The 13,115-nt window shown below is 35.9% G+C and overlaps 1 protein-coding gene across 3 annotated transcripts in view; it reads right to left on the reverse strand.

Annotated features, from left to right (window-relative positions):
• PCGF5 (polycomb group ring finger 5) overlaps window positions 1-13,115 on the reverse strand; it is a 105,626-nt gene that overhangs the window by 46,561 nt on the left and 45,950 nt on the right. The gene's annotated exons all lie outside the window — the stretch shown is intronic.

Here is a 13,115-nt window from a genome sequence, read left to right on the forward strand (position 1 = left end):
TGGTAGAGATGGCATCCATCACCAGGCTGTGCAGCTCCAGGCCTAAAATCCAAACCACTGTGCAAGGTATCATAAAGTCAATAACATTTGGTTCCTGGCATCAAGATTTCATACTTTTAACTGATTTTAAAATTTAGCCCACTGCAAATATCATGAAACTTTCTGCCTAAAGCTTACTAAGTGAAATCCTTCCTTTAATCATTTCTTAGATTCGAACAAGGTTGCTGCACAAATTAATAGAGTTGTTGTGTCATCTAAAGCAGTGGTTCTCAAGCTGAGATAGGCTCCACAATTGCCAGAGATTTTTTTTTAAAGAACAGATTCATGGACCCCATCCTAAACCAGTTAAATCAGAATCTCTGAGATGTGAGCACCAAGATTTCAACTTTGTAAAACTCTCCAATGAGGTGCCAAAAGATAATGGGAAATCCTGGCCAAAGGAGGCCAGAAACTGGCCACAAAATCCTTACTGGCTACTACTTCTCTTAAGTAGCCCCATCCCAGAATGTGGCCCTCTACCAAATCATAATCACAAGTCACTTTATTATCCACCATTAGAAAACCACTGTCACAGGATAAAACATAATCAAAAGAATATGGGATCAATGTACCCTCTCTCTATAATGCAGATTTACATGAGAAGCCAAGGTAATACTGTACAGTTGTTCTGGATAAAAGACAATCTTGAAGCAGACTTGCCTGGATCTGAACCCCAGTTCTGCCATTAGGCACATTACTTACTTTGTGCTTCTATGTACAAAGGAGATAACAAGGGTACCCATCTCACAGGGTTCCTGTGAGAACTAAACGAGATAATATATGTACAATGTGTAAATGAGTGGTAATTTGTAAATATTCAATAAATGTGAGTTATAACTATAAATTAGATCACTAGATGAGCACAAAATTATTAACTAACAAAGAGAATGTTAGTAATCAAATACTGAATGGCATCAGACTATGATCAGTGTATGCAACTACCTTAAATAACAGATGATCTTGCTAATGGAACTTGAAATGCCTATCATGTATTGGTGTTAATCCTTTGCAGCTATGTCCACTCCAGAGATAGTCTTACAACTCAAGTATGCTATTTTCAAACACACTGCTTTACCTGAATGAGAACTGCCTATCTTTGCATGTATGATACTTCTTTTTCTAAGATGGAGGATCCAAGATTGACTAACACTTCTTCATTATACACTCCTTCCTTAGCTTTTTCTGTTTAATTCCAGCACAGTCCCACTGGTCTAGGAAACACCTTATTCTCTTCTTGATCACTTTCCAGATACCTACTCTGAAGCACTATTACATGTTGATTTCACAGTTTAACTAATAAAGGGCTATCCTACTTCCTTATTTTCAAGTTCTCAAGGGGGAAACAGTTCTTCACCACAGGTACAAGGACCACGTGCTGTTGCTGTCTTCGATGTATGGTCCACCCACATCTATGTAGCAGAGAGAGCTAGCTTCTCAACTCTGATGATACAAAGTAATCTACATGAATTTCTTGGGCACTAATTTGGCTATCACTAATAGTCTTTCCGTTCGTGTCCTTGTTGGTGTCATTCATTAGCAATCTTCTGTTTATTAAAAGTGATCAAATGCTGACTTCATTTGTTAAAGTTATCCTAATGTGTTGGTTTGATCTGTCAACATAGAAGCATATTTTTTTCTTCCTTCCTTAAGCACATCACTATCTTTATATGCCCTACTTGATTAACACTCATTTGATACAGTTTGCCTTTGAAAACTTTATTATCTGCTAAAAGTTTATAAGTAAACTGTGGTCATCTGCAAAGAGAAGCAGCATTAGTTTCCTGATTTTGATACATATTATTACATGTGAAACTGACAATATTTTTTTCAAGGTTTCCAGAATGTGCTTCCATGAGACAGTATCTCTTGATTTTACTTATACAGGGAAGTAATGGACACTTTTTCTCCTACGTTATAAATGGCACATTTCTTTCAAAGGCCTACATGAGCTGTAATTTCATGAAAAACACTAAGGAGAGCATTACTTTCTGCTAAGAATGCTTTATCCTAATTGCTTTGCCATGACAGAAGAGGAGGCAGCAAGGCAGAACCTGTTGAAAAGGGTCAGGACAGAGTCTTGAGATTTAAGCATGGCAGGGGCATCTTAATTCAAGCAAGTCAGAAGACCAAAAGGTCCAGGAAGGCTGGACTTCTACAGACCAGCTTATGGAGTCAAGTGTGACTCCAAGGTCAGGGTAGAGTTTGGTAGCTCAGGGAGTGCAGCAATGCACTCATTCCCCTCCTGAACAATATAAATTCCATGATCAGTCAGAATAATCACTTCCTCACACGTGATCTTGATAGCTCTGCTCTTCTCTACTTCAACTTTTCTACTTCTCTCTTCTTTGATTATACTACTAACACTGGCTAAATCCAACATACATTGCTTCTACAAGATTGTACCTGAACATTGTGGGAGAAAAATATGCACCATGCTGACTGGTCTCTCACTTTAAATTCATGACCAGGTGGTCCCTCATTTGCCAGGTGGTCATACTCAGTGCCCCAAGTCCATTATGCTTTTCATCAATACTTCATGCCTTCTCCTCTCTCCTAAAATCCCCAACATATCCTCCCCCAACCTCACTCTCCACTGATGACCTCACTTCCTATTTCACTGAAAACAAAAGGAAAAAAAACTGTAACAAAGAGAATTCACTAGTTTTAGCCAATCTCTGTTCTGTGCACTAGATCCTCTCCCAACGACCTAAGAACACTGCTCCATTATTCTCCCCTTTCACCTATGTTAGTCTTTTGCTGTCCACTGAAGACTCGTATTAACAGTCAAACATATTCATATAAAAAGATCTTTATAAACAGAAATAAAACATCTGTTGACCCTACTTCCCTTGTTAGCTATCATTCCATTTCAGAGCTACTTATACTCACTCTCTCCAATTCCTTTCTTCCCATTCTTTTTTTCACCCTTTTTTACTGTCATCAAGATGAAATAATCACAATATGATTATCGAAACCAGGAAATTAAAAAATTTCCATCTTCTCGCACCTGTCCAGACTTCCATTCCCTACCACTCCATTGAAACTGTTGACATGATCAGCCACATCCTCATGTTGCTAAGTCTAGTGGTCTATTCTCAGTTGCATCTGATTCAACACAGTTGACTCAGTTAATCCCTTTCTTCCTACCTCAATGACTCCTCCTTCTCAGCACCCCAGAACTCAGTCCTTGGGCCCCTTCTCTACCTACCCTCACTCCGTTGGTGCTCTCATGGTTTAAATATAATCAATATGCTGATAATCTCCAAACTCATAGGACCAACTCCCAACTGGACATCTCCATTTGGATGTCTCGTAGTTTACATTCAATTTCCAAAACCAGACTCCTGATCTACCCTCAGCCTTTCTTGTATGATTTGATGCCGTCTTTATCCCTCAGTTTCTCAGGCCAAAAACCTTAAAGATATCCTGTAAGACTGACTTGACTCCTTTTTCTTTTATGAACCCCGCACAGTTCATTAGCAAATTTGGCTCTACCTTCAAAATATAACCAGAACATGACCGCTTTAGGCATTACCACCACCTCAGCACAAACCACCACTACTCTTGCCTGGATAATTGCGACAGCCTCTTTACAGGTCTATTTTCAACAGTAGTCTGAATGATGCTTTCAAACATAAATCAGATGTCATTCCTCTACTCAAAATCCTGCCTGAAATGGGCCATTTCTCTCACAGTAAAAGTCAAAATCCTTAAAATGGCCCTATGAGAACTACGCACCATGCCTGTGGTCAATGTCCACCCCCATCACCTCTCTCAACTCTCCTTCACTCCCTGCTGTCCAGCCACACTGGTCTCCTGACCATTTCTCAACATGTCAGGCACACGCCTGCCTGAGAGCCTTTGCTCTTGCTATTCCCTCTACCTGAAATACTCTCCCCTCAGATATGTGATTGGTTAACTACTTTACCTCCTTAAATCTGTTCAAATGTCACCTTCTTTAATGAGGCCTACCCTGAACAGTGGCTTATTTTAAATTGTAACACTCTTCCACTGACTTCCCGATTCCCCTTACTGGACTTGACTCTCCCTTTTTCTGTAGCGTATTTTGCCAAAATATACTATGATTTTCTTATTGCCTACTATGTTGCCTGATGTACCCCAGGTGCCCGGAATAGTTTCTGTAAGAGGAAAGTGCTCAGTAAATAGCTGAAATAAATGAGGACACAAGGGGTAGGAATAGCAAAGGGAGCCAAATTCTAGGGCCTACAAGTGTACTCACGTAGTCAAGTCAGAAAAGAGCCTACACTTTCAAATAAAGCAAGGGAAGAAACTCTGAGTTTACCAGTAATTTTTTTGACAACTAAAAAGAGTTAATTCAATATAATTAATATAAGAGTTAATTCAATATAATATAAGAGTTATTAATTCAATATAAGAGTTAATTCAATATAATATAAACTAAAATCTACTTTACTTTTCTAAATTACAACGATCATTTTCTGTTAACTGAGTAAAAAAAAAGTCAGTGGTTGAGACTTCTGAGGGACTATAATTTTTTCACTGGCTTTAAAATTTTTGATACAATACAGTAGTCTCAGTAAAAGCCAGTATTTTATGAAGCATCGGTAGTTATGAAAAGTCCTCAAAGTGGAAGTCTTCAAATTGAAATGGAAATTATCTTTTGTCTTTTCTACAGGTTAGACTGTATTTGTTCTTAATGTTTATATGTAACCTTTTTGTTAAACTCTTAAAATGTGCCTGTACACTGACCATGATTTCTAACTCTAAATATTTATGTATTTTAGGTACACTTTCTCAATCCATCATTAGTATCAGTTCCAACTCATTCTGTTCTAGATATAATTTATTCTCAGAAGCCAATATGAAAATCAATTTCATTTTTTATTAGTTATTTCCTAGTTTTCTGTTAGTGTCCACTATGAGGCTTTCAACTGTTTAAACATTCTTTACTATCTAATGCAGTTTCAAAAGCTAAAAGAACCATACATCTCATATAATTCTTCTTTAACATTATTACTAATAATAGATAACACCTAGGTTAAGACTTATAATTATTCTTTCTCATTTAAAAAGAATCATCACAATGAACACTGTAATCACTTTCACAAATGAGTGACTAGTTTATGTCAAAATACTGTTTGAAACATGTAACATCAGTATACCGACCTCATTTCTATTACAATCCTAAAATGTTATATTTGTACCCTAAGACTTTAAATATAACTTCTATTTAGGTCTTTGATTTTTTTTCCCTTTTTCCTTAAAAAAAGATGAAGTTATTTAAACAAACAAAAAAAGAGTCAACTCATTTCTTCCCCGCCTCCAGCAACCACCAATCTGTTATCTGTATCTATGAGCTTGGGCTAAAAACTTTTTTTAGATGCCACCTATGAGACAGATCACACAGTATTTGTCTTTCCCTAACTTATTTCACTTAGTATAATGCCCATCCATGTTGTCATAAATGATAAGATTTAATTCTTATGAGTGAATATTCCATTTATATATATATATATATAAAATATTTTACATAATATTTTATCTATTCATCCATAGATGGACACTTAGGTTGTTTCCCTATCTTGGCTATTGTAAATAATGCTACAATGAACATGGGAGTTCATATATCATTTCAAGCTAGTGTTTTTGTTTCCTTCAGATAAATAACCAGAAGCAGAATTGCTGGATCATACTATAGTTCAATTTTTAATATTCTGAGGAACCTCCATACTGTTTTCCATAGTAGTGGCACCAATTTACATTCCTACCAACAGTGCATAAGAGTTCCCTTTTCTCCACATCTTTGCCAACACTTGTTACTTGTTTTTGATGATAGCTATTCTAACAGGTGTGAGGTGATGCTGCATTATGGTTTTGATTTGCATTTCCCTAATGACTGGTGATGCTGAGCACTTTTCAATGTACTTGTTTGGCCATCTGTGTCATCTTTGGAAAAATGTCTATTTAGATCCACTTCCCATTTTTTTAATTAGGTTTTTTTTTTTTTTTGCTGTTAGAGTTGTATGAGTTCTTTATATATTTTGAATATTAGCTCCTTATCAGTTATACCTATAATTTATGATTATTTTCTCACATTCAGTAGGTTGCTTTTTCTTTTTGATAGTTTCTCATACTGTGCAAAAGAAACTTTTTAGTCAAATATAATCCTACTTATTTTTGCTTTTGTTGCTTTTGCTTTTGTGTTAAATACAAAAAATCATTGTCAAGACCTATGTCAAGGAGCTTCTCACCAGTGTTTTTTTCCTAGGAGTTTTATAGTTTCGGGTCTTATGTTCAAGTTTTTAATCTATTTTGAGTTAATTTTTGTGTATGGTGAAGACAATGGTCCAGTTTTCCCAACACCATTACTGAAGAAACCGTCTTTTATCCATTTTATATTCTTACCTCCTTTGTCATAAATTGACTGTATACGTGTGTTTCTTTCTGGGTTCTCAGTTCTGTTCCATTGTCTGTATGTCTGTTTTTATGAGAATACCATATTGTTTTAATTACTATAGCACTGTAATAGTTTGAAATCAGAGAGCATGATACCTCCAGCTTTGTTCTTTTTTCTCAAGATTGCTCTGGTAATTTGGGGTCTTTTATGGTTCCAAAAAAAAATTAGAATCGTTTGTTCTATTTCTGTAACAATGCCACTGGGATTTGATAGAGACTGTACTGAATCTGCAGACTGCTTTGGGTAGTATGGACATTTTAACTATTAATTCTTCCAATCAATGAGCATGAAATATCTTTCCATTTATTTGTGTCCTCTTCAATTCTTTCATTAATGTCTTCTAGTTTTCAATATACAGTTCTTTCACTTCAGTTAAATTTATTCCTAGATATTGTATTCTTTTTGATAAATTGTAAATGGAATTGTTTTCTTCATTTCTATTTCTGATTGGTGTTAGTATACAGAAATGCAACAGATTATTGTGTATTGTATTGACTGTGCAACTTTACTGAATTCATTTATTCTAACGGTTTTCTGATGAAATCGAAAACTTTTAATAGGCCTTTAATTTTTATTCTTAGAACAAGTCTTGACTCTAAAAGTCAAATTTTATAAAGATTATTAGAAAGTTCAGTGTGTATCTTTTCTTCATTATATTGGCTATTTATTCAGAATCAATGATAAATTCAAATACTGATTTGGTACATAATGACAGGTATACAGTCACGAAAAAATAATCAGAAGAGGCTTATTATACATACATTTTAACTTCACATGTTGTTAAAGAAATTTTAGAAAATACAGCCATGCAGAAGATAAAATAAAATTAGAGAAATGACAATTTATTATGAAGATATGCCTGAGTCAGTTATCCAGGATTCAGAACCCAGCTCTAACAGTTATTAGCTGTGTTACTTAACATTTTGTCTTGTCTCTGTGAAAAACACTGGAGTGAGAATCTGAAATATTCTGTCCTCAAACCTCCTCTGAGTTTGCTCCTTCCTATTATTTTGGTCTCTGCTCAAATGGTAACTCCCAAGAAGGAATTTCCTGTTTTATTTTTCCTCCTAGTATTTGTTACACATAGCATCTGAAATTATATTGTTTATTTGCATATTTTCTCTCTCTCCTATTAGAACAATTTCTAGGAGGGTACAGACTATGCCTGTCTTCTTTACTGCTGTGTTCCTACCAATGAGAATAAAGACTAGCAGAATGTAGGTGCTAGTAAACATATGTTGAATGATTAAATAATACCATCTAACTAGAAGGTCTTTGGGAAGATTAAATAAGCTCATGATCCCAGATATGACAAACATATGACAAATAACAGCTATTATTTAATCTTTTATTAGCATTTAATTATTTTGTGGTTAAAAGTACAAACTGCTTATCTCAAGAAATATTTGTATTATAAATGTCTGACCCAGAGCAATGCTTCTCAAACTTTAGTGCACCACAGAATCACCTGAAGTGCTTGTTATTACACAGATTTCTGGCCTTCTCCCCAGAGATTCTTACTCAGTAGGTCTACAGTAATGCTCACAAATTTGTACTTCTAACAAGTTCCTAGGTGATGTTACTGGTGGATACTGCTAGTCTGGAGGCTGCACTTTGAACAACAAGTATCTGCAGAGAAAGATTTTTACACTGAGTATCAATGTATCAAAAGTTCTCTATACCTTGAATACTTGTGTATTTACGACACTTGTTCAAAAACAATACATAGTTGGTAGTACTTAAATTTTACCATCTGATGATTAAGTTATTCCTTCTTTCTTACATATTATCACATAAAGTCACCAAATCCTTTAAATGTCACAACCATATTTAATTATCAATTAACCCTTCCTAGCATAAGTTAAGAACTAAGTATAACAATGTGTTTTTCCAAAGAATTCATTCTTAGTTAATGAATTAATGCCATAATCTGAAAGGGGAAAAAAGAAAACTTTCCTGTCTTGTACCACAGAATTCTATGTCTATTACCTTCCCTTTTTTCTGAGGAAAGAATCATTAGATTCTTAAAGGGAACATGAACGACAAAAGAGTTAAGAAACAATGCACTGTATTTTTCACATTTTAATTGCTGGAACAAAGCTCTTTTGTTCTTAGTTTGTGAAAAGTCTTTCATTTTAAGTCAACGACCTATACAATCACCAGCAAATACTCTCTAAGCAACCTTAAAAAGTTTCTCTAAACACTGGTTCAAGAGTTGGAACATCCCTTAATCTAGAGCTACCAATCTCTAATCCTCAAACTAGTATCTCTCCCTCTCTCCACACTTAAGACCCACAAGACTCTCACCTATATTTTGGAAAATAGATTTTCAAAATTCATAATTCCTAACCAACACTGCCTACATGCCTTTCAGGCTACCTATAATACATTTGAATCTTTGAAAGGAAATAAAATAATTGACTGACTTGCTTATTAATTCATTTAAGTACTCAAGTACCAGGTACTAAGGATACACTTAACCCAAATCTATCTGTGCTAGCAGGTGGTGGCATATCTTGGAGGATAGGAGTTTTGATGGGTAACTGCTAGCTAGGCATACAGGAGAAGTGCATTCTAAGCAGAGCAAGCTGCTGAACCAAGTAATTTGTATGTTTGTGTGTGTTGGGTAGTGAGATATAAATCAGTCACACCTAAGTAGCTCTAATTTATCCTGAAGGTGGTAGGATATCTTTAGGAAATTTTGGATCAGCTGAAGAGTGAGTGGTGAAGGAAGTAAGCTGTTTAAATCACCACCACTATGACACAGGTTAGGAGTGGGCTGAAGTGACTCTGGTAAGAAGTAATGAGGGCCTGAGCAAGAACAGTCACTGGGAGATGGGAGTGAAGGGGCAGATTTGAGAGAGATTAAGAAGAAAGACCAGACAAGAAACGGACCAGTTAGTGAGGGTAAAAAGTCAAGTACAGAGCACAGTTCTTGTTTGTGCAACTCAATACTGTATTTCCATTCATTCATTTTTAGATATGTTGAGTTCTAGGCAGCTTTAGGACATCTAAGTGGACATCCAGTAGGATTCTAAAACTAAGAAAGAACTATGCCAGTAGGATCTTAAAGTTAAGAAGGATCGTGCCAGAAATAAAAAACTGGGGAGGTATCAGTATAGAGAGTTGACATCTCAGAGTAGATGAGTTTATACAGAAAAGAAAGAGATGTAAATCCATGTGTAGAAATTTTTTTGGCTTATGAGAAATTTTGCTTGACAGAGTTTTAAGTTCCAAATTTACCTTTTTTTTAGACTTACCCCAGTGGCTAGCAAAGTACCTGACATCTAATTATTTATTTTAAATAATTCAATAATTATTCATGTGAATGTTTATTTCCTTAGGTTTGTTGCATTATTAAAATTATCTCATAGACTTGTAATCATAGTTAATGTAGATTTAGTTCCTCCAGCATTAAGTGGTCACTGAAAGCTAAAAACTCATTTGTTTTAAATTTTTATCTCATTATAAAATTTTAAAATGTTATCAAATGTCCTTGGCCTGCTGAAGGGAAGTGGTGCTAGGAGGTGATGTATAAACCTTCTTAAAGATTGGGCTTTTACTAGCCTTTCCCCACACCACAACTCTTGAGACGTAGTCTGCCTAGTCTGCCCTGCTACCTCATCTCTGCTTCCCGCTTCCTTCAAACTGGCTTGCCCCTTTCTCCTTTTTCCATCTAGCTGGAGTGTTAAAAACGTCAAGGGCTGCTGCAGTCAGCCATCTTGCTGGTCCTTTTGGCCCTTCTTTTTACATCTTCAGGGAAGTCAGACAGAGTTACCTCAATTTCTCAATGTGAGAATGAGAGAGCAACAACCTATCTGATTTGAGAAAAAAGTTGAATTGTGTTTGCATAGTATTTTGAAAGAGTAAAGTAACCTCATTTATCTGTATCAAAGTGGAGAGAGTCACTCCTGACCCCCACTTCCCATCCCAATGCACATTTACTGCAGCCAGGCCCAAGAGCTAATGTCCCTCCCTGAGAAGGCCTTTGGCCCATGGCTTTAAGAATTTCAGATAACACTTTAGTTTCCTCTCTAGCATTCCATTCTGCTGTAATATCCTGACACATACTTATTGTATCATTCGGTTTCATTATTTTCATCACACTTATTAGCATTCGATTTTATTTTATACATTTCTTAACTTGATTACTGTTTCTTCTCTTGACCAGAAAGTCCAGAATGGCAGATTCCATGGCTGGTTTTACTCACCAATAATAAACCTCCATTTATATATTTCAAACTCGAAAAATAACACCAAAATATATTTCTAATTAGTTTTCATAAGAACCATTCTTTACTTATATTTACTGTATAATCATAAAATTCTAGTCAGTATACCAAGTTATCTTAAGATATTATTTTCATATGACTAAGTCAAGACTGAAAATATTATGGGGTACCACAATGTCACTTAACACTTCTCGCTTTCCTCCTGTCCCATTTGGCCATCTTTTCTATTCCATACTGATCCCAAATCACAATATCACTATATCTGTCCCACATTATACATAAAGAAACCAGGTAGCATCAAAGACTCAACCAATGACTAAGGAACACTGCTTTGAGGTGCTATTGATTTTATTAATACAAATAAGAGGATAATTTGCACATAGTATAGTTTTTACCTTATTAAAGCCCTAATATAACTATAAACAACAAAAAAATACACTGAAATTCGAGGACTGGAAAATGCATAAAGATTAGCTCTAATGAATCCTCAGATCGCCTCAGACACTGCATTGAGTACCTAACTCTATCATTTACTCTGTTCTATTCTCTGTTGATAAAAGGCCACATTTGTGACTTAACACTGTCTTTTAGTCACACTTCTGCCATGTTCAAGGGCTTTTTTAGGCCAGAATGACCTGTATAGACTGTCACCTTTAGACCTTATACTGCTATTGCAAATATAAACATAATCCTTGCTTATAAACTGATTGTTTATACTTCTAGAATCTTTTGTTCTTCCTCTAAAAAAGTTGATATTTAAATTAGGATTTCATTATGCCCCACATTCAAATATAAAAACAATGCACAAATGTTAAGCAGCAAAACAAAACAGACCGTAGGCCATGTCCACCTACCATGCTTGGTATAGTGGCAAACATAGTCCCCACTCTAGAGTAACCACACTCTGTCCACTCTTCCTCCACAATACATCCACAATCCACTCACTCTTCCCCACCTCCATCTCACACCTCATTACCCTGGATGAAGGCCCTATTCAGCTGACCTGTAGCAATAGCCTTCTAATTTGCTCTTCCTCGAAACTGCCAAGGGCATTCCTACCTCAAGGCCTCATACTTGATTTTCCCTCTGCCTAGAATGCTCTTCTCATATTCAGAGCTCAATCCCTTAGGTTTCTGTTCAAACGTCATCATATCAGAGCCCAATGCTGACACTATATATAACCCATCTCTACTATCTACAAGTCTTCTTTGTTCCTCTTTAAGCATTCATCATTAACATGGTACATATTATTAGTTTCCCCTAAAACTTCTTGAGAGCAGAGATTTTTCTACTATCTTGTTCACTGCTGTATCCTTTGTGCCTAGAATGGTGCATGGCATACAACAGGTGTATATAGACCAGCATCACCTGAAGAGGTTTCCCAAAGTACACATGCCCAGGTACAGACCCCTCCAGGTACAGTTCTGGCCATATGTATGTTTAAACAGCTTCCTAGGTAATTCCATTTTTTTTTTATTGTGGAAAATATGTATAACATAAAATTCGTCATTTTGACCATTTCCGGGTGATTCTATTTTGCCCCGCTATTTAAAACAAGTGGTATAATATTATATCAGTCCAGCAGAAGGAGTATAGCTGAAAGGGAGGCTTTTTTTTTTTTTTTTAAGACACCACTTTATCTTAGAAATAGCATGGGCTTTGGAGTTGAATATAGGCCCATCACTCATTAGCTGTGGGACTGGGCAAGTTACTTAACTCTTAGTTTCCATACGCCAAAAATGAAGATAATCTCTATATCTTCTTTCCCTCTCCACATTCACCCCAACTGCTCCAAGGTTACTGTAAAGCTAAAATAAAATCAAGTACATATATAAAGTACCTACTTTTGTACACATAATAACCTAGAACTTACTGGAATTACTTTCATTGAAATAAAAAAATAAATTTGTATTGGCAGAAAAACAAAAAGTGAAATTCTGGCACAAGTGGCTCTAAAAATTTCTCTTCCTTTACTGACTGAACAGGTGAGGAAAAAAAACTTGTCAGGAGTTCCACAGATATGGTCATATTCAAACAGTGATTCTCAGACTTGAGTGCTTCCGAATCACCTGGAGAGCTTGTTAAAAACAGATTACTAGGCCCACTCCCAGAGTTTCTGATTTGGTGGATCCAGGGTTGGGCCTGATAATTTGCATTTCTAGCAAGTTCCCAGGTGATGCTGAGGCTGCTGGTTATTAGTCAAAGTATACAAAGTTTTGGCTGTATGAGACGAGTAAGTCCTAGAGGTCTACTGTAGAGCACAGTACCGAGGGTTAACCATACTGCACTGTACAGTTAAAATTCTCTAAGAGGATATATTTATTGTTGTGTTCTTATCACAAAAATAGTAAGAGGGTGGGAAAAAACTTTTGGAGGTGATGAATAGGTTTATGGCATAGATGTGG

Source organism: Pteropus medius, unplaced genomic scaffold, assembly GCF_902729225.1.
Source record: "Pteropus medius unplaced genomic scaffold, Ma_sr-lr_union100, whole genome shotgun sequence".
NCBI classification, from domain to species: domain Eukaryota; kingdom Metazoa; phylum Chordata; class Mammalia; order Chiroptera; family Pteropodidae; genus Pteropus; species Pteropus medius.